The 22,542-nt window shown below is 45.8% G+C and overlaps 1 long non-coding RNA gene across 1 annotated transcript; it reads left to right on the top strand.

The window, feature by feature from the left end:
• Positions 1–4,867: 4,867 nt before the first annotated feature.
• Positions 4,868–22,227, top strand: LOC128311094 (uncharacterized). Its single transcript, XR_008289047.1, has 2 exons — positions 4,868–5,637; positions 21,099–22,227. It is a non-coding gene; the product is annotated as an uncharacterized LOC128311094 (long non-coding RNA).
• The last annotated feature ends 315 nt before the right edge of the window (positions 22,228–22,542 follow it).

Genomic DNA, 22,542 nt, shown 5'->3' with positions numbered 1-22,542 from the left:
AGGTGGGGGCTAACTTGTACCTGATGTGAACAGGGATGAAGGGCAAAAGTGATCAGCCACAGGGATGGGGCCTAGGAAGTGGGAGATGGGAAGGGGGAGTCTGGGATCCCGCTTTACAATGCTCAGAGGGGGCCTGGACCCACTCAGGGCAGTGCTGGTCCCTGTTGGAGCCCCAGGGCAGGTGTCCAGGGGGTCGGTCTCAGAAGGACTTTCTGCAAGGCCTGAGCAGGGTGGGGGGAGGGTCAGCAGGAGCGCCCAGAGGGAGCCCTGTTTTCTCACACCTTTTGGAGGATGGATGAGACTATCAGGTCAGGCACAGCACGGTGCCGGTGTATCTGGGGAGGACCAAGGAGAGAGGAGCCACAGCCCAGCGTGTTCACACGATATAAGGCAGCAAGCAGGACGCTGTGGCTGCGCCTCACCCGCTTTAGACACTTCCATCACTCACCTGCTCAGACACACTCTCCAGAGACGTCGAGTTTCACATTTGGCTTGTAAAAGGCAGTTGGCCGACCGCCCTGCTCTTCCCTGTCCCCGAGGAGCTGTTGAGCCACAGCAGCAAGCATTTTACAGGCAAGAGGGGCCACAGGTGACGGCAGGATGCCAGAAGGCACATAATAGCCTGGCAGCTTCAGGATTCTAGGGAATAATGGTCTTTATTGGCTTCTGCCAGGACTGGCTCCTTCTAGAAGACAGGCTGGAATACACACTGATGCGTAATTGGAAGTAAACAAACAGAGCCGTGTGGGCAGAAGAAAGGTCTCTCCTGACTCCGATGTTTGGCTTTTAAAAACGTATTAAATGGGGCGCCTGGGTGGCTCAGTCAGTTGAGCGTCCGACCTCAGCTCAGGTCATGATCTCGCAATTCGTGAGTTCAAGCCCCGCGTCTGGCTGTGCTGACCGCTCAGAGCCTGGAGCCTGATTCGGATTCTGTGTCTCCCTCTCTCTGCCCCTTCCCTGCTCATGCCCTGTCCCTCTCTATCTCTCAAAAATGAATAAACGTTAAATTTTTAAAAATGTATTAAATATTAGGAAGTGATTAATCTTCCGTGCGTTCCAGACAAGCTCAGTGTTCTCCATGTCACTTGCATATGTGACACTTCAACACATTTATTCATTCTGCATGCCGTTCCGGAGGACCTGGGGTGTGCAGGGTCTGGGTGTGTGGCATTGAACAAAGACCAATCCTGTCTGTGCTCATGGAATCGACAGGTGTAAGAGATCGTAAACGAGCAAGTTGTTATCCAAACCGGAGCATGCATGGGTTGTGACGCATGTTATGTGTCGATCCCACATCACCGGGTAGTCGGGGAAGTCCTCTGAAGATGAGATGTTTGATCGGAGACCTGAAGAATGAGGGAGAGCCAGGTCCATGAGTCTCTGGGGTCAGAGCATTTGAGATCCTGGGAGGATCTCAAGGCAGGAGAAAAGGTTTCATCTGTGCAAGGATCAGAAGAGAGACGGAGGCTTTAGCCAGAGGCGAGTCTGGAGACGTGGCTGTCAGGGAAGATCCCTGGAAGTCTTGCCTGCAATCTAGATCATTCTAAATGCCAAAGGAAGAGCTTGGTCCTGTGACCGGCAGGACACAGAAGCTCTGACCGAGCCTCTGATCCAAGTGGCCGAGCTGCCTGCTCCAGGTTTGAAATTTAAAAAAAAAAAAAAAAAAAAAGTCAGCAAAATAGAAAAATAGGCAACCAGGAGCTGTTTACCCTCCTTCTCCTACAGAACTTTGATTGTTTTCGGCTTTATTGAAGAATACCACTGACAGAATTGTAATCTGCTTCCAGGGTACATCCGATGCGTTAATCTAGGGCATATACCTCGTAATAGGGTTTCCAACATCTAGTTATTTGCCACATTCATCACTTCACATAGTGATCTTTGTGTGTGTGAGACAGAACATTTAGATTGTCTTCTCTTAACAAATGTCAGTTACACGACATGTTCTCAACCATTATCACCATGCCGTGCGTTAGATCCTGAGAACACGCTCGTCTTCTAGCTGAGCATCTGTACGATTTTCCCAACCTCTCCCTGCTTCCCCCGGTCACCACTTGTCTACTCTGTTTCTTTGAGTTGGATATTTTATTATTTTTTAAATTAGACTCCACGGAAAAGTGAAACCATGCAGTAGTTGTCTTTCTGTGTCTGGCAGATTTCACTTAGCACAATGCCAGCCGCAAACAAGCAGGGTATCTTCCCTTCCCGCAGCCGCATGATACTCCACTCTGTATACATACATCTTTATCCATTCACCCACTGACGGATACTTGGGTGGTTTCTGTGTCTTAGCTACTGGGACAGCAGCTGCAGTGAATCTGGGAGTGCAGATCTCTCTTGGGCTTTTCATTTCCTTTGCATCTACACCCAGAAGTCGGATTGCTGGATCCTCTGGTAGTTTTTTGAGGAACCCCCATTCTGTTTTCCATCGTGGAGGCACCAAATTACATTCCCACCCACAGTGTAAAAGGGCCCCCTTCACATCCTCACCCGCACTTAATCTCTTTTTGATAACTGCCATCCTAACAGGCATGAAGTGACATCTCGCTGGGGTTATGATTCGCACGTCTCTGATGGTGAGTGACATTGAGCATCTTTTCACGAAACCTGTCGGCCATTTGCATTCTTCTTTGGAAAAATGTCTATATAGTTCTTCTGCTCATGTTTTAAACTGGATTGTTTGCTTGTTTTGCCATTGAGTCATGAGTCCTTTGTATATTTCGAATATTAACCCCTTACTAGATTTGCAAATGTCTTCTCCCATTTTGTAAGTTGGCTTTTCGTTTTGTTGATGGATTCCTTCTTTAAAAAACTGTGTAGGGATTTTTTAGCTTAATGCAGTGGCGTTTCTTTTGAATTTTTCTTTTTTTTTCGTTTTTTTGTTTAGACTTGGTTTGGGGTGAGTTTTTTTGGCTGGTTTGTTTTTGCATTTAGTCTCTGTGCTTTTGATGTCAAAACTTCAAAACATCATTGCCAAGACTGATGTCCAGGAGCTTACTGTGTTTTCTTCCAGGAGTTTCATGGTTGCGGATCTTCTGTTAAGTCTTGAGTCCATTTTTTAAAAAATTTTTTTAACATTTATTCATTTTTTTGAGACAGAGAGAGACAGCATGAATGGGGGAAGGGCAGAGAGAGAGGGAGACACAGAATCTGAAACAGGCTCCAGGCTCTGAGCCGTCAGCACAGAGCCCGACGCGGGGCTTGAACTCACGGACGCGAGATCATGACCTGAGCCGAAGTCGGACGCCCAACCGACTGAGCCACCCAGGCACCCCTTGAGTCCATTTTTAAATTGGTTTTTGTGCATAAGGTAGGGGTCCAGTTTCATTCTTCTTCATGTGGCCGCCCAGCTTTTCCAGCACCAGTTATTAAATAGACTGTTCTTTCCCCATGTTTATTCTTGGCTCCTTTGTTGTAAATTAACCAGCCATATATGCGTGGGTTTATTGCTGGACTCTCTATTCTGTCCCATTGACCTGTGTGTCTGTTTTTATGCCAGTACCATACTGTTTTGATTACAATAGCTTTGTGATGGAATTTAAAATCAGGACATGTGATAGCTACAGCTTTGTCTGTCTTTCTCACGATTGCTGTGGCTATCTGGGGTCTTTTGTGGCCCCATACAAATCTTAGGATTCTTTTTACTTCTGTAAAAACTACCATTGGAGTTTTGAGAGGGTTTAAATCTGTAGATTGCTTTAGGTAGAATGGGCTTGGGGTATCTTTCCACCCTCTATCATTTCCTTCACCTGTAACTTACAGTTTTCAATACACAGATCTTTCACCTCCTTGGTTAAATTCATTCCTAGGTATTTTATTCTTTTAGGATTGATTTTTCTTCCTGATGGTTTGTTAGTGTATAGAAATGTAACTGATGTGTATATAATGATTTTTGTATTCGATAATGGCACCAAATTTGTTCTAACAGTTTTTTGGTGGAATCTATAAAGTTGCCTGTATATATCATGTGCAAATTACATCTGATAACAAAGAAACATAAAGATCATAAGGGACTACTGTGAACAAATATATATATCAATATATTGGATAATCTAGAAGAAATGAACAAATTTCTAGAAACAGACAACCTACCGAGACTGAATCATGAAGAAAAAGGAAATATGGAAAGATTACTGATTCAATCTCCTTACTAGTAATCAAATATCTCCCAACAAAGAAAAACCCAGTACCAGATGGCACTACTGGTGAATTATATCAAACATTTAAAGAAAAACGAATGCCAGTCCTTCTGAACTCTTCCAAAAAATTGTAGAGCAGGGAGTATTTCCAAACTCATTTTATGAGGTCCACATTACCCTGCTACAAAAGCCAGACCAAGGACACTACAAGAAAAGGAAATGATAGGCTAATATCTCTGATGAACACAGATGCAAAAACCCTCAGCAGAATACTAGCAAACCAAATCCAACAGCACGTCGAAAGGTTTCTATACCATAATCAAGTGGAATTTATCCCTGGTTTGCATGGATGTTTCAGGATACACACATCAGTAAGTACGATATACCACTTGAACAAAATGAAGAATAAAAAGTAGATAATCATTTCCATAGCTGCACAAAGAGCATTTGGCAAAATTCATCCTTAATGATAAAAACTCTCAACAAATTAGGTACGGAAGGAATGTACCTCAACTTGTTAAAGTTTGTATGGGACAAGCCTACAGCTAATCTCCTGCTCAACAATGAAAAGCTAAAAGCTTTTCCTCTTAAATGAGGAACAAGGTCTTCTATTCACCATAGCACTAGAATTCCTAGCCAGAGCTATTAAGCAAGAAAGACATATAAAAGGCATCCAAATTGGAAAGAAAAATAAAAACATAAAAAAAATAAAAGGCATCCAAATTGGAAAGGAAGAAGAAAAATTGTCTGCTTGCAGATGAACCGCTCTTCTGTATACAAAGCTCTAAAGACTCCACTAAACAAACTTCAAGAACAAATGAGTTCAGTAAAGCGGCAGGATACGACATTAACAAAAATCGGCCGCATTTCTGTACACTAACAATGAACTATCTAAAAAATTAAGAAAAAGATCCTGTTTACAATAGTATCGAGAAGAATAAAAGATTTCGGAATAAATTTAATCAAGGAGGCTAAAGATCTACACACTGGAAACTATACAACATTGAAGGAAACTGAGGAAGACGCAAATAAATGGAAAGATACCCCCATGCCCATGAATTGGAAGAATTGTTAAATTCTCCATACTAGGTAAAGCGATCTATACAGGTTCAAAGTAAACCCTGAGTGTCCGTCGATGGATGAATGGATATGGAAAATGTGGCATATGGAATATTATTTAGGATGTCCTACCATTAGAGACTGTATGGATGAAACTGGAGGACGTTATGTAAGTGAAATAAGTCAAAGACAAATAGTGTATGATCCCACGTATATGTGGAATCTAAAAAAAAGTCAAACTCCTAGTAACAGAGTAGAATGCTGGTTACCAGGGCTGGGGGTAAGGGAAATAGGGGGATGTGAGAGGGCGCAGACTTTCAGTTATGAGATCAGTAAGTTCTAGAACGCTAAGGTACATCATGGTAACTAGAGTTAATAATTATATTTGAAGCTTGCTAAGAGAGTAGATCTCACGTGTCCTCACCACACACCCAAAAAGGTAACTATGAGATGACATGCTAAATATTTTGATTTCTGGCAATCACCACACAGTGTTTGCATATATCAAGATACCGTGTATCTTTGTGTGTGTGTGTGTGTGTGTGTGTGTGCGTGTGCATTGTGTATACCTTACATACACAGACTTCTTATTTGTCAGTCACACCTCACAGCTGGAACAAAATAATTGCAAAAGGAAGCCCCTGCATTTTCTTGAGGCTCAATCTGGTCAGTGAGGGCAGGGAGGGGGCTGCTTTCTCAGCCAGGCAGAATGGAAGTGGTTCAGTGGGCATGAAGCCAAGAGGTAACTTCAGAGACAGACCCACCAGGGTTTGCAGAGCTGTGGGCCCTGGGGACAGTGAGGGATCCAGGGTCACTCCTGGGGGTTCGACTTCGGGATGGTTAGGCGGTTGTCACAAACTAACGGGGAAGACTGGGTGTCTATGGATGGCCTGGGGTTGGGGACAGAAGAGACTGGGACTTGGGAAGATTGGATGCACATCGAACTAGAAATGGCTTATGGCTGAGTGGAGAAGTCACAGTGGCTATTGCATATGAGTCTGGGGAGTGTACATGTGAGTGTAAACCCGGTGCCAAGGTTGTCCTGTGAATGCCCCTTCCTCAAGAGCTCTCCTGACATCATTAACTGCAGAGGGCTCTCGATCAGATCACAGCCACCCCCTGACACTTTGAGGACCAGCAGCAATGGCTGTGGGGGTGTTCCCTGGAAGTTTCAGCAGTGGCTCATAGAAGGCTATCATCTCCCAGCCGCCAAACAATGGTTAAGATCGGGATGTCATTATACTTTGTGTCTGAAGCTCATGGTGCTTTGTGTGCAGAGTTTCAGGGTTTGAAATTTCTAGCAAACCAAGAAATCCTGGAATAGGGCCACAGTTTCCATCTCCGTGGTGATAACTCCATGTTGGGCCACTTACCATGCTCAACTTCTGAATCTTACCGAGAGGGCGAAGGCAGGGACTGTTGAGAAGTTGTTCTGTCAAATATTAGTTAGCCCTTTTCGGAGAAAGTTTGGTCCAACCTTGTTCAGAAAATGTGATTCACATAGCTCACTCAATTACCCGGGCTCCTCAAACGCAAATGACTTTGCTTTTGTTTTTGTTTTTTTCCTTTTTAAAATTTTAATTCCAGTATACTAAACATATAATGTGATATCGGTTTCAGGTATATAAAACAGATATTCAACACTTTGATATATTACTCAGTTGCTCGTCATGACAAGTGTACCCTTTAACCCCCTTCACTTATTTCACCCGTGCCCCACCCTCCCCTCTGGTAACCATCTGTTTGTTCTCTATAGGTAAGAGTCTGGTTGTTGGTTTGTCCCTTTTTTTTCTTTGTTCATTTGGGGGTTTTTTTTGTTTGTTTGTTTATTTGTTTTTAGATTCCCCATATGAGTGAAATCATATAGTATTTGTCTTTCTCTGACTTATTTCATTTAGCGTAATACCTTCTAGATCCATCCACGCTGTTGGAAATGGCAGGATTTCCTTTTTTTATGGCTGAATGATATTCCATTATATACATAGGCCACATCTTTATCCATTCATCAACGGATGGACACTGGGGCTGCTTCCATAACTTGACTCTTGTAAATAATGCTGCAGTGAACATACGGGTGCATATACCTTTTTGAACTAGTGTTTTCGCATTCCTTGGGTAAATACCCAGCAGTGCGATTACTGGATCATATGGTAGTTGTATTTTTAATTTTTTGAGGAACCTGTATACTGTTCCAATAGTTCCAATAGTTCATTTTTGCTTTTAATTCCCTTGTCTTTGGAGATGTGTCGAGCAAGATAGTGCTGTGGCTGAGGGAGGTCAAAGAGGTTGTTGCCTGCTTTCTCCTCTAGGGTTTTGATGGTTTCCTGTCTCACATTCAGGTCTTTCTCCATTTTGAGTTTATTTTTGTGAATGGTGTGAGAAAGTGGTCTAGTTTCATTCTTCTGCATGTCGCTGTCCGGTTCTCTCAGCACCATTTGTTAAAGAGACCTTTTTCCATTGGATACTCTTTCCTGTTCTGTCAAATATTAGTTGGCCATACATTTGTGGGTCCAGTTCTGGGTTCTCTATTCTATTCCATTGGTCTATGTGTCTGTTTTTGTTCCAATACCATACTGTCTTGATGATTACAGCTTTGTAGTAGGGGCTAAAGTCTGGGATTGTGATGCCTCCCGCTTTGATTTTCTTCTTCAGTATACTTTGGCTATTCGGGGTCTTTTGTGGTTCCATGCAAATTTTAGGATTGCTTGTTCTAGCTTCGAGAAGAATGCTGGTGCAATTTTGATCGGGTTTGCATTGAATGTGTAGATTGCTTTGGGTAGTATTGACATTTTGACAATATTTATTCTTCCACGGAATGTTTTTTCTTCCACAGAATGTTTTTCATTTATTTGTGTCTTCAATTTCCTTCATAAGCTTTCTATAGTTTTCAGCATACAGATCATTTACATCTTTGGTTAGGTTTATTCCTAGGTATTTTATGGTTCTTGGTGCAATTGTAAATGGGATGTTTCTTTATTTCTTTCTGTTGCTTCATTATTGGTGTATAAAAATGCAACCAATTTCTGTACATTGATTTTGTACCCTGAGACTTTGCTAAATTCATGTAAAAGTCTAGCAGACTTTTGGTGGAGTCTATTGCGTTTTTCCATGTAGAGTATCATGTCATCTGCGACATGACTTCTTCTTTGCCAATTTTGATGCTTTTTATTTCATTTTGTTGTCTGATTGCTGATGCTAGGACTTCCAACACTATGTTGAACAACAGCGGTCAGAGTGGACATCCCTGTCGCGTTCCTGATCTCAGGGGGAAAGCTCTCAGTTTTTCCCCATTGAGGATGGTATTAGCTGTGTGGTCTTTTCATAAATGACTTTTATGATGTTTAAGTATGTTCCTTCTATCCTGACTTTCTTGAGGGTTTTTATTAAGAAACAATGCTGTATTTTGTAAATGCTTTTTCTGCATCTATTGACAGGATCATATGGTTCTTGTCCTTTTTTTTTTTTTTTTTTTTTAATGTGATGTGTCACATTGATTTTGTGAATGTTGAACCAGTCCTGCAGCCCAGGAATGAATCCCACTTGATCATGGCAAATAATTCTTTTTATATGCTATTGAATTCGATTTGCTAGTATCTTGTTGAGAATTTTTGCATCCATACTCATCAGGGATATTGGCCTGTAGTTCTCTTTTTTTGCTGGGTCTCTGTCTGGCTTGGGAACCAAAGTAATGCTGGCTTCATAGAATGAGTCCAGAAGTTTTCCTTCCATTTCTATTTTTTTAGGACAGCTTGAGAAGGATACGTATTAACTCTGCTTTAAATGTCTGGTAGAATTCCCCAGGGAAGCCATCTGGTCCAGGATTCTTATTTATTGGGAGATTTTTGATAACTGATTCAATTTCTTCACTAGTTATGGGTCTGTTCAAATTTTCTATTTCTTCCCATTTGAGTTTTGGAAGTGTGTGGGTGTTTAGGAATTTGTCCATTTCTTCCAGGTTGTCCAGTTTGTTGGCATATAGTTTTTCATAGTATTCCCTGATAATTGCTTGTATTTCTGAGGGATTGGTTGTAATAAATCCATTTCCATGCATGGTTTTATCTATTTGGGTCCTCTCTCTTTTTGAGAAGCCTGGCTAGAGGTTTATCAGTTTTGTTTATTTTTTCAAAAAACCAACTCTTAGTTTCATTGATCTGCTCTACTATTTTTTTTTTTATTTTATATTGTTTATTTCTGCTCTGATCTCTATTATTTCTCTTCTGCTGGGTTTGGGGTGTCTTTGCTGTTCTGCTTCTCATTCCTTTAGGTGTGCTGTTAGATTTTGTATTTGGGATTTTTCTTGTTTCTTGAGATAGGCCTGGATTGCAATGTATTTTCCTCTTAGGACTGCCTTTACTGTATCCCAGAGGGTTTGGATTGTTGTGTTTTTGTTTTCATTTGTTTCCATATATTTTTTAACTTTTTCTCTAATTGCCTGGTTGACCCATTCGTTCTCTAGTAGGATGTTCTTTAATCTCCATGCTTTTGGAGGTTTTTCAGACTTTTTCCTGTGGTTGATTTCAAGTTTCATAGCATTGTGATCTGAAAATGTGCATGGTATGATCTCAGTTCGTTTATATTTATTGAGGGCTATTTTGTGACCCAGTATGTGATCTATCTTGGAGAATGTTCCACGTGCACTCGAGAAGAAAGTATATTTTGCTGCTTCAGGATGTAGAGTTCTAAATATATCTGCCAAGTCCATCTGGTCCAGCATATCATTCAGGGCCATTGTTTCTTGACCGATTTTCTGTCTAGATGATCTGTCCATTGTTGCAAGTAGAGTATTAAAGTCCCCTGTAATTACCACATTCTTACCAATAAGATTGCTTATGTTTGTGATTAATTGTTTTATATATATGGGTGCTTTCAAATTCGGTACATAGACATTTAAAATTGTTAGCTCTCCCTGATGGATAGACCCTGTAATTATTATATAATGCCCTTCTTCCTCTCTTGTTACAGCCTTTAATTTAAAGTCTAGTTTGTCTGATGTAAGTATGGCTACTCCAGCTTTCTTTTGACTTCCGGTAGCATGATAAATAGTTCTCCATCCCCTCACTTTCAATCTGAAGGTGTCCTCAGGTCTAAAATGAATCTCTTGTAGACAGCAAATAGATGGGTCTTGTTTTTTTATCCATTCTCATACCCTATGTCTTTTGGTTGGAGCATTTAGTCCATTTACATTCAGTGTTATTATTGAAAGATATGGGTTTAGAGTCATTGTGATGTCTGTAGGTTTCATGCTTGTAGTGATGTCTCTGGTACTTTGTGGTCCTTGCAACATTTCACTCACAGGGTACCCCTTAGGATATCTTGTAGGGCTGGCTTTGTGATGAATTCCTTCAGTTTTTGTTTGGGAAAACCTTTATCTCTCCTCCTATTCTGAATGACAGGCTTGCTGGATAAAGGATTCTTGGCTGCATATTTTTCCTGGTCATTACATTGCACATTTCCTGCCATTCCTTTCTGGCCTGCCAAGTTTCAGTAGACAGGTCTGCTTACTACCCTTCTATGTCTACCCTTGTATGTTAGGGCCCATTTATCCCTACCTTCTTTCAGAATCCTCTCTTTATCCTTGTGTTTTCCAGTTTCACTATATGTCATGCAGAAGATCAACTCAAGTTACATCTAAAGGGAGTTTTCTGTGCCTCTTGGATTTCAATGTCTGTTTCCTTCCCCAGATTGGGGAAGTTGTCAGCTATGATTTGTTCAAGTACACCTTCAGCCCCTTTCTCTCTCCCTTCTTCTTCTGGAATTCCTATGATACGGATACTGTGCTGTTTGAGTGACTCGCTTAGTTCTCTAATTCTCCCCTCGTGGTCCTGGATTTTTAAAAATCTTTTTCTCAGCTTCCTGTTTTTCCATAATTTTAGCTTCGAATTCACCTATTCTCCCCCTTTGCCTCTTCAGTCTGCGCTGTGGCCGCCTCCATGTTATGTTGCACCTTGTTTATAGCATTTTTAAATTCATCATGACTACTTTTTAGTTCCTTGATCTCTGTAGCAATAGATTCTCTACTGTCTTCTATGCTTTTTTCAAGCCCAGCTATTAAAACTTAAAGCTATTCTTCTAAATTCTTGTTCAGTTATGTTGCTTATATCTGTTTTGATCAATTCTTTAGCTGTCCCTTCTTCCTGGAATTTCTTTGGAGGAGAATTCTTCCATATTGTTATTTTGGCTAGTTTTCTATCCCTTCTGAGTTTTAAAAGCTTGTTATGTGCTCTGCACCTGCAAGCACTGCTATATTAGAGGAGGGTCATACACTGTGCAGGGCCTGGCTCTTCAGGAGGTGTTTTTTGGAGACTGTTACTTGCTCTCTGTTGTTGTGACTTTGGTTATTTAAAAAAAAATTTTTTTTTTACTGTTTATTTATTTTTGAGAGAGAGACAGAGTGCGAGCTGGGGAGGAGCAGAGAGAGAGAGAGAGCGAGAGGGAGACACAGAATGTGAAGCAGGCTCCAGGCTCTGAGCTGTCAGCACAGAGCCCGATGTGGGGCTCGAACCCACAAACTGTGAGATCATGACCTGAGCTGAAGTCTGACACTTAACCAACTGAGCCACCCAGGTGCCCCTGACTTTAGTTATTTTATTTCCCTAGTCTAGTGATGTTTTGGACCCTCCACCAGGTGTGCTTTGATTTGTTCCTTGAAGTAGCCCTGGAAAGGAAAACAAACAGATAAATAGGAAACAAAAACACGCAAACACATAGACAAGTCAAACAAGTAAGCAAAACCAGAAAACAATGCAAAAGCAAAACACCAGAAACACCAGCTCCAAGTAAAGAACAGGGTGGAAGCGGTGTTGATGGAAGAGCACATACAAAGAGAGAAAGGCCGGGGGTGGGTGGAAAAAGAAAACAATAAACATGGACCAGGCAGAGAGACTAAATGGCTTAATCCAGAGGCGAGAAAGGAAAATAAGGAAGGTGGGTGGGGGGGGTGGGGGGGAAGAAACGAAGATAACGTTACCCAGACAGAAAACCTGTAAGTCTTGATCATTCCAGAGAAAGAGGGAAAGGAAAGAAGGAGGTGTAGAACAAGTAGAAGAGAATGGATTAAATATGTCTGCTTAAACCAACAACCAGAGTAAGGAGCCTCGAGGAGGGAAGAGAGAAGGAGAAAAGGAAGGGAGAATATATCTAAATAAGAATCGTCCTAGAATTAACCCAGGCAAGGGACGCAGCAGCGCTGGTCTGCAGGAGGGGGCCCTCTGGTTCCTCAGCGTGTATACCGCTCCAGTAGACACGCGGGTCCCCGCGTGGAGGGGCGTGGCTTGGCGTGGCCGGTCCCGCCTCCGCCGTGGGCCCCGCCTTGGTGGGGGCGGGGAGAAAGATGGCGACCTCCAGGCTCTTCTCCACGGACCTGGTGGACTCCGTTCGCGCGTCCTCACTGTGCGGCGGGTGCAGACGGGGCGGCCAGTCTCGCCCCACTGACTCCTGTGGCCCGGTGCTTGGCTGGGACCTAAACTCCCGCTCCGTGCGCCCCCGCACCGGGGAAGCCCCTTTTTGTGCGGCCCGATGTGTGGTCCTGCCCCGCAGCACTTGAGCAAAGGGCGAAGGGACTGGTTTCTCCTGCTGAAGACCGCGCCCTTGACCTACCACCAGACCCGGGGCTGGCTCCCCTCCTCCCCAGGTGTGCGAACAGGGCAGCGGACCCCAGTCCAAAGAAAGCCCTGCAGCTAGAGATGGGATCCCTCTGCCTCCCGGTCCGGGGCTTTTCTCTTGTCCAGATACAGCCCTCCGCTTCCCTGGCCACCCTTTCTCCTCTTTGTCTCCCAGCAGAAGGGGGTCCCTCCCCTCTGTGCCTGTGCGTTTTATCTCCCCCAGTTGGCGATCGCCCACCTGTGGCCCCTCAGGTTGTCCCGGTGTCTCCCTGGTAGACTCCGTCTCTTTGCCTCCCAGACTCTTGGGGTTCCAAGTCCTCTGGCTTCAGCCCTTCTTGGTTTGAGAGACACGGGAAGTAGGGATCCCCCTACTTCTCCCTACTTCGCCCCCATGTTGTCCCCTCCATCAGAAGCTTTTTATTTTGATGTAGTCCCGATAGTTTACTCTTCCTTTTGTTTCCCTTGCCTGAGGAGACCTTTTTAAAAATTTTTTAATGTTTATTTTTGAGAGCGAGAGTGTGTGAGTGGGGGAGGGGACAGAGAGAGAGACAGAATCCGAAGCGGGCTCCAGGCTCTGAGCTGTGGGCACAGAGCCCCATGTGGGGCTCGAACTCACGAACCGCCAGATCATGACCTGAGTCCAAGTCAGTCGCTTAATCGACTCAGCCACCCAGGCACTCTCTCCACCTTTTTTTTTTTTTTTTTTTAATTTCTTAATGTTTATTTCTGAGGAGACATTTTTGTGGCCAATGTCAGAGAAATTACTGCCTGTGCTTTCTTCTAGGATTTTTATGGTCTCACATTCAGGTCCTTGATCCACTTCTGTGTGGCGTAAGAAAGTGGTCCAGTTTCCTTCTTTTGCATGTAGCTCTTCGGTTTTCCCAACACTGTTTGTTTAGGAGATGGTCGTTTCCCCATTGCATATTCTTGCCTCCTTTGTCGAAGAGTGATTGGCCGTGTGTAATCACGGGTTAATTCTCAAGCTCTCTATTCTGTTCCATTGATCTATGCGTCTGTTTCTGTGCCGGCACCATACTGTTTTGAGTACTACAGCTTTGTAGCATACCTTGAAGGGTGGGATTGTGATGCCTCCAGTTTTGATCTTCTTATTCAAGATTGCCTTGGCTATTTGGGGTCTTCTGTGGTCCATACAAGTATTAGGATTATTTGTTCCAGTTCTACGAAAACTGTTGGTTTTTAACAGAGATTGCATTAAGCGTGTAGATTGCTTTGGGTAGTACAGACATTTTAACAATTTGTTCTTTCAGTCCGTGACCATGGAATGTCTTTTCATTTGCGTCCTCTTCGGTTTCTTTCATCAGCGTTTTATTGTTGTCAGAGGACAGGTCTCTTACCTCCTTGGTTAAGTTTAATCCGAAATATTTTATTTTTGGTACATTGTAAGTAGGACTGTTCTCTTAATTTCTCTTTCTGCTGTCCCATTATTAGTGTGTAGAAATGCAGTGGATATCTGTATATTGATTTTGTATTCTGTGACCTTACTGAATCCATTTCAGTCTTAGTAGTTTTTTGGTGGACTCTAGGGTTTTCTGTATGTGCATCATGTCATCTGCAAATAGTGAAAGTTTTTGCTTTTCTCTTAGTGATTTGGATGCCTTTTATTTCTTTTTGTCCGACTGCTGTGGCTAGGACCTCCAGCACCGTGTTGAATAAAAGTGGCGAGAGTGGACATCCTTGTCTTGTTGTTGACCTGAGAGGAAAAACTCGGTTTTTCACCCTTCAGTATGATGTTTGCCGTGGGTGTTTCATACCAGGGCTTTATGATGTTGAGGTGTGTTCCCTCTACAGCTGCTTTGTTGAGGGTTTTGATCATGAATGGATGTTGTATTTTGTCAAGTGCTTTTTCTGCATCGATTGCAGTGATCATATGGTTTTTATCCTTTCTCTTGTTGATGCAATGTAAATGTTGAGTGATTTGCAGATATTGAACCCACCCTTTTGTCCCGGGAACAAATACCACGTGATCAGGTGAGTGATTTTTTTTTTTTTAATGTGTTGTTGGGATTGCTTTGCCAGTGTTTTGTTGAGGGTTTTTGCATCTGGTTCATCAGAGAAGGTTCTCTTTCTCTGGAGGGTCTATCTGGTTTCAGTATCAGGGTAATTCTGGCTTCAGGATGAATTTGGAAGCTTTCCTTTCTGTTCTGTTTTTTTTGGAATGGTTTGACAAGAATAGGTATTAATTCTTTAAAGTTTGGTGGAATTTGCCTATGCAACCATTTGGTCCTGGACTTCTGTTTCTTGGGAATTTTTTGATTACGGATTTAATTTCACTGTTGGTAGCTGTATGTTCAAATTTTCTGTTTCCTCCCAATTCGGTTTTGGGAGGTGATAGGTTTCTAGGAATTTATCCATTTCTGTTAGGTTATCCAATTTGTAGGCATATAAGTTTTCATAATTTTCTCTTATAATTTTTTGCATTTCTGTGGTATTGGTTCTCTGTCATTTCTGCTTTTGAGTTCTCTCTCTCTCTCTCTCTCTCTCGTTTTAAATGAGTCTGGCTCAAGGTTCTATTTTGTTGATCTTTTCAAAGAACCAGCTCCTGGTTTCATTGATCTGCTCTATTTTTTTTTGTTTGTTTCTATTTCATTTATTTCTGCTCTATTTTTTATTATTTTCTTCCTTCTAATGGTTTTTTTTTTTGAAAGAGAGAGAGCATAAGCAAGGGATGGGGCAGAGAGAGAGAAAGAGGGAGAGAGAGAAAAGGAGAGAGAGAGAGAGAGAGAAAAGGAGAGAGAGAAAGAGGGAGAGGGGGAGAGAGAGAAAGAGGGAGAGGGAGAGAGGGGGAGAGGACGAGAGAGAAAGGGGGAGAGGACGAGAGAGAAAGGGGGAGGGGGAGAGAGAAAGGGGGAGGGGGAGAGAGGAGGGGGAGAGGGAGAAAGGGGGAGGGGGAGAGAGGAGGGGGAGAGGGAGAAAGGGGGAGGGGGAGAGAGGAGGGGGAGGGGGAGAAAGGGGGAGGGGGAGAGAGGAGGGGGAGAGGGAGAAAGGGGGAGGGGGAGAGAGGAGGGGGAGGGGGAGAGGGAGAAAGGGGGAGGGGGAGAGAGGAGGGGGAGAGAGGAGGGGGAGAGGGAGAGAGGAGGGGGAGAGAGGAGGGGGAGAGGGAGAAAGGGGGAGGGGGAGAGAGGAGGGGGAGAGGGAGAAAGGGGGAGGGGGAGAGGGAGAAAGGGGGAGGGGGAGAGGGGAGGGGGAGAGGGAGAAAGGGGGAGGGGGAGAGGGGAGGGGGAGAGGGAGAAAGGGGGAGGGGGAGAGGGGAGGGGGAGAGGGAGAAAGGGGGAGGGGGAGAGGGGAGGGGGAGAGGGAGAAAGGGGGAGGGGGAGAGGGAGAAAGGGGGAGAGGGAGAAAGGGGGAGGGGGAGAGGGAGAGGGGGAGAGGGGAGGGGGAGAGGGAGAGGGGGAGGGGGAGAGGGGAGGGGGAGAGGGGAGAGGGGGAGGGGGAGAGGGGAGGGGGAGAGGGAGAGAGGGGAGGGGGAGAGGGAGAAAGGGGGAGGGGGAGAGGGGAGGGGGAGAGGGAGAAAGGGGGAGGGGAGAGGGGAGGGGGAGAGGGAGAAAGGGGGAGGGGGAGAGGGAGGGGAGAGGGAGAAGGGGGAGGGGGAGAGGGGAGGGGGAGAGGGAGAAAGGGGGAGGGGGAGAGGGAGAAAGGGGGAGGGGGAGAGGGGAGGGGGAGAGGGAGAAAGGGGGAGGGGGAGAGGGAGAAAGGGGGAGGGGGAGAGGGAGAGGGGGAGAGGGAGAGGGGGAGAGGGGGAGAGGGGAGGGGGAGAGGGGAGGGGGAGGGGGAGAGGGGAGGGGGAGAGGGGAGAGGGAGAAGGGGGAGGGGGAGAGGGGAGGGGGAGAGGGAGAAAGGGGGAGGGGGAGAGGGGAGGGGGAGAGGGAGAAAGGGGGAGGGGGAGAGGGGAGGGGGAGAGGGAGAAAGGGGGAGGGGGAGAGGGGAGGGGGAGAGGGAGAAAGGGGGAGGGGGAGAGGGGAGGGGGAGAGGGAGAAAGGGGGAGGGGGAGAGGGGAGGGGGAGAGGGAGAAAGGGGGAGGGGGAGAGAGGAGGGGGAGAGGGAGAAAGGGGGAGAGGGAGAAAGGGGAGGGGGAGAGGGAGAAAGGGGGAGGGGGAGAGGGAGAAAGGGGAGGGGGAGAGGGGAGGGGGAGAGGGAGAAAGGGGGAGGGGGAGAGGGAGAAAGGGGGAGGGGGAGAGGGAGAAAGGGGGAGGGGAGAGGGGAGGGGGAGAGGGGAGGGGGAGAGGGAGGGGGAGAGGGAGAAAGGGGAGGGGGAGAGGGGAGGGGGAGAGGGGAGGGGAGAGGGAGAAAGGGGGAGGGGGAGAGGGGAGGGGGAGAGGGGAGGGGGAGAGGGAGAAAGGGGGAGGGGGAGAGGGAGAAAGGGGGAGGGGGAGAGGGGAGGGGAAGAGGGAGAAAGGGGGAGGGGGAGAGGGGAGGGGGAGAGGGAGAGGGGGAGGGAGGGAGGGGGAGGGAGGGAGGGGGAAGGAGGGAGAAAGAATCCTAAGCTCCACTTTCAGCACAGAGCCTGACACAGCGCTTGGTCCCATGACCCTGGGATCATGAGAGCCGAAATCAAGTCAGAGGCTCAACCCACTGGGCCACCCAGGTGCCCCTGTTCTTTTTCTAGCTCCTTTAAGTGTAAGGTTAAGTTGTTTATTTGAGATTTTTCTTGCTTCTTGAGGTAGCCCAATATTGCTATAAACTTCCCTCCTAGAACAGCCTTTGCGGCATCCCAAAGATACTGGTCCATGTGTTTTCCTTTTCATTTGTCTCCGTGTATTCTTTGATTTCCTCCTTGATTCCTTGTTGACCCATTCATTGTTTAGCAGCATGAACTTAACCTCCATGTATTTGTGGTTTTTTTCCAGATTTTTTCTTGAGGTTGATTTCCAGTTTCATAGCATTGTGGTCGGAAAAGATGTCTGGTATGACTTTGATCTTTTCAAATTTGTTGAGACTTGTTTTGTGGCCTAATACATTATCTATTCTGGAGAATGTTCCATATGTACTTGAAAAGAATGTGTATTCTGCTGTTTTAGGATGGAATGTTCTGAATAGACCTGTTAGATCCACCTGTCCAATGTGTCGTTCAAAACTATTTCCTTGTTGACTTTCTGTTTGGATAATCTGTTCATTGTTGTAAACGGGGTGTTTCTTGCTGTGATTGTCTTGTTCTTTCATGTGGGACCTATTCCTCTGTCCCCTCTTTTTGTTTAACTCTGTGTCTATTTCTGTGTGTCAGGAAAGTCAGCTATGTCTCCTGCTCTTGAAAGTAGTGGCCTTATGAAGAAGAGGTTCTGAAGCACAGTGCTCCCTGTTCGCCAGAGCTTGGTGCCTGAGCAGTGTCTCCTGTGTATGTTGCATGTGCCCTATTGTCACAGAGCCACTTTTGCCTTCAGTCCAGTCATCCGAACTAGCTCTTTTTGCCTGTTGTGGGCTGAATTTGGTACCTACGTTGTTAGTGGGCTGGTCTGAGGCCACCTTGGGCTGGAGTTGAATTAGGCCAGGTGTTTGCTGGAGACGTAGTAGCAGCAAATTGCAAGAGAAGGTGGGAGCAATGCACACGCAGTGCCAGCAAGGTCCCCACCAGTGGGAGGGGACCTGTAGCCCCCAACAGCGGCAGGCTGAGTTGGAGGGGGCAGACCCACAGACGTGGGGGGGGGGGGCAGGAAGCCTGATATTAGCAAGGTTTGCAGGAGTCTGCTATGGGAGGAGACCTGGTGCAGAGGCCTGGTGGAGGGGTCGTGTCCACAGAAGAACACAGGGGCAGAGCACACTGTTAGCAAGTTAGGTAGCAATCGTTGCGGCCTTGCTGTTTCCCATGGGTGTCTAGGCTGGGAGGGGGGCACGGGGAGGGAAATGGCACCTGACGCCTCCTTTGTTCCTAGAGAAGTGTCCCCTCGATCCCTGCCCCTCCAACACCAGCTCTGAGATAGATTAGTAAACAAATCTTCCTCCCGTAGGCCACAGGGGAGTTTCAAACTGCTGCTTCTGTATTTATTTCCCGGGTTTTTTATTGTGCTGTTTCTTTAAGGGCAGAGGTCCAGTTTCCTCTCTCCCTCCCAGCTCTCTCAGAGCATGTTAATTTAAAAAAATTTAAGTTTATTTTCGAGAGAGAGAGAGAGTATGCGAGAATGAGCGGGGGAGGGGCAGAGAGAGAGGGAGACGCAGAATCCGAAGCAGGCTCCAGGCTCCGAAAGGTCAGCATAGAGCCTGACGCGGGGCTCGAACTCATGAACCACGAGATCGTGACCTGAGCCAAAGTCAGACACTTCACCGGCTGAGTCACCCAGGCACCCCAGAGCAAGCTGATTTTTAAAGTTCTGGGTTTTAAGCCCCACTGATTGTAAGAACTGAAATTTGGCCCCTTTGGTTTTCACGGCCAAATGTTATAGGGATTTGTCTTTCGCATGTGGGCTTCCCAGCGTAAGAGTGTATTTCTGTCCCCTCTCTACAACCTGCAGTGTCCTTCCAGCGGGCAGTCCCACGGTCTGTTTAGCTCCCAGCTGTGTCTCTGCCCTTCCTACACTCTATGTGGCCTCTTGTCTACCTTTAGCTGTGGAAAGACTGTTCTTCCAGCCTTTGTGTCATTTTCTGGGTTATTTGCACTGATGTGTCTGTTACCTAGTTGTATCTGTGGGGCAATGTGAGTTTAGGGTCCTCCTACTCCTCCACCTTCCCTGGAAGTCTGGCTTTCATTTCTTAATGGTCCCTGTGGTTATGCCTCCTTCTCAGGATTATTTCATATTCAGCCTGCTCTTGCCAAGACATCCGTTTCCTTCCAATCTGTGAACCTGAAAATGTTCTAGTCAGCATTTCACTTGTTCTTGTAAATCTTATTTCTTCAATTCCCACTTGTTACTAAACCAGTTGTATTTTTACTCCTTAGTACAAAACTACACCATGCTGTTGCATGTGGTAAGAGATGTTCACAGACTGGCCAAGTCGCCCCAGTGCAGAGAAACGAGATGCCCCTTGTGTTTTCCTTTTGTTTCAGGGTTTGGGAACTGGATGAGCTCAAGTTTTTGGCTTTAACAACTTAGTGTGAAAAGTCCAAGACCTGTTGTCGGAGCTCGGAATGCTTCCTTCCTGATAATGGGAAGATGGGGTCCACCTTTGGGTGATTCTTAAATTTGCCAGTTGATGGGACGTTGTATCAATAGCTAATAATTATTGTTAAGTACACAATGCCTATGAGGCAGGGACTGTTCTTATCCACCTTTTACATCTGGGGAAACTGAGGCACGGGCTGACTTGGTTTACCCAGTGTGGCTCAGCTATAAACATAGAACACAGACTTATTTTTTAAATGGCTGTATCGTTTTATCCTTCTCCTCTGCTTGAGATGATTCTGAGTTTCTAGCCAGGAAAAGCGCATAAAGTTTTCAGAATGTTCATTGAAACGAAACCTGTTTTACAACAGCTACAGCAAAAACTGTATAAGGGGCAGGATTGCCCGTAGAGTGTGTGGGCCTGGGCAAATTATTTCTGTGGGTATCCTGTGTACACAAGCAATTTAAGACCGCCTCAAATCAATATTCCAGCACCATTCTGGTGACCCAATTTCACATGATCCCACGAAAAAACCTAAAATACTGTGCTGGTCATCAGGAACAAACTGTTCACCAGGAAGCTCTTCTAGAAGCCAGCTCAGATCCTATAGGTGTGGGTTCTGGAGCTCTTTGGGGGCATCTGGCCAACCTTACGCTCTAAAGGGACGAAATGGGAACCAGCTGGTCCCGGCCACCAGAGGGGACCATGGGGAGGCACTTCCAGGAGCCAGAACCCAGGCAGGACCCTGTATGTGCTTGGGACACCCCACCCATATGGTACGATTGGTTCCAGGCACTGGAAGTGGGCCTTGGCAAGTCCCCAAGAAGGCATTCCAAAGGCAAAGTTGTGGTGTTGGTAGAGGGTTCCTGAAGCACAGGGCCCGGGGCAGGGATCCTGACCAGGGTAGAGCTGACCGGTGGGTGAAGTTTGAGCAATATTAAGACTAAACAGCAATCACTTCCAAACTCTTAGGTGCTTTAGCTATAAGGGGGGAGGGTGGGGGTGAGGGATGGAAAGCTGTTGTCAGGAGGAAGCCAGCTGGAAAGTTCTAGTATTTAAATATTCTCTTTGTGGGTTTGGTAAAAGACACTTTTCGCTTTTAAATTGTGTAAAATGTTCAAACAAAGAATTGCTTTTCCTTTCAAGTGGCCAGCTCAGCCCAGCTGTCTGTGAATGCTCTGCAACCCTCTGTGAGCTGGCCCAGGGTGGACATTAGACATCCTCTTTACCTAGATGCCCTTCTCAACAGGTTTAAAGACCGATTATGGCAGAGCTACCCTGATGGGAGCAGGGAGAGAAGTGGACAAAGCCAGGTTGACTTCCTGACGCTGCCGCTTTGGGCAGGTGGGTTCTGAGCCCCGGTGCTAGATGGAGGGATAGCATCTTGCCTACCCCCTGGGGCTGAGACCAGGATTAAACCTATACAGGGTATCTGTATGAACTCAAAATGTAAAAGGCAAATTTGAGCAGCATCTCTAGAGAAGAAAAGATACACCAAAGCACTCACTGCTTTCAGCTGTTTTATTGCTAAACTATCACGATATAAGCCGTATAAAAATACTTTACATATAGCAAAAATAAACTACATTAAACTGGAGATTAAAAACATTTTGCATAGGAATGTGATGTATTCAAACTTCCTTAACAGTCAAGATTTTTAAAACCTAAGCCTTCCAGCACCACCCTGTTGGAGAGAATTCTGTTTGTTGGAGAACTACTTACGGCATGGTCAACATTTTCTCCCCTCTGAGGGCTGTAGAGGCAATGGGGGTAAGGGAGGTTCTTTGACAAGGTGCTCAGGGTCTAAACTTGTCCCAAGGGCAGTGCCGAAAGCCCGTGCCCTAATGGAAAATGTATCCTTTGCTTCCGATGCATCCGACCCGGGACGGGGCAGGTGTTTGGGCTGCCGACAGCTGCATGAAGGCAGGGTGTTAAACGTTTTTTCCAACACCCAACATCCCATCTCCTTTTCAGAGGGGCTCGCTTAGGGACCATCTCCAGCTCACCAATCACAGAAACGTTTGTTTTTAAACAAACTGAGTTAAGATGGTGACGTTGGCTATAACTGAAGGTACTCCCGACAGCGTAGGGAAACTGACGTTTGCAATCACAGTCCTTTGTGACACTTCTTAAGCATTTAGCTGGAATGCAGGAAAACCCGTGCATTGGCTGGTTTGGCTCCATGAGGTTTAAGGCCTAAGCCCTGGGCTTGGAAGACTGGCGGTTAGGATGTGTTGGGTACCTGCTAAAGGGTCATCCCTCCAAAAAAAAAAAAAAAAAATGGATGCCGGACCTTGTCAGGAATGTCCCAACCCCCATGCCTCCTGTAAACGTGAACAAAATTGTTAGCCGGACCTCTGACGGTCTTTCAATTGTGAGTAGAAAGCACTTGGGAAGCGTTTTTTGACATGAAAACAAACACATTCAGCCTCCCTTTAGTCTGTTGTAACAACCAGAACATATCCGCTTCCAATCTGTCTAAATGTTGCAGCTCCCACGCTGGCCAAGACGGACTTCCTGAGACCGACGTCTTGGCTACTGGATGTAAACGAGAAAGGCCCCATCAGTGCTTTCCAGTTTTTCGAAGGAACCATCCTGATTCATCTAGGGTGTGTCTATGCTGGAAAACTCTGCATGTCCTTTGGATAATGTGTACAGGGGTTACCTAGTGGGATTTGGTCAGCTCTGTAAAC

This window comes from Acinonyx jubatus, chromosome A3 (genome assembly GCF_027475565.1).
Source record: "Acinonyx jubatus isolate Ajub_Pintada_27869175 chromosome A3, VMU_Ajub_asm_v1.0, whole genome shotgun sequence".
In the NCBI taxonomy this organism is placed as follows: Eukaryota; Metazoa; Chordata; class Mammalia; order Carnivora; family Felidae; genus Acinonyx; species Acinonyx jubatus.
The sequence above is the reverse complement of the archived record's forward strand: the minus strand, read 5'-3'. Positions and strand labels throughout refer to the sequence as shown.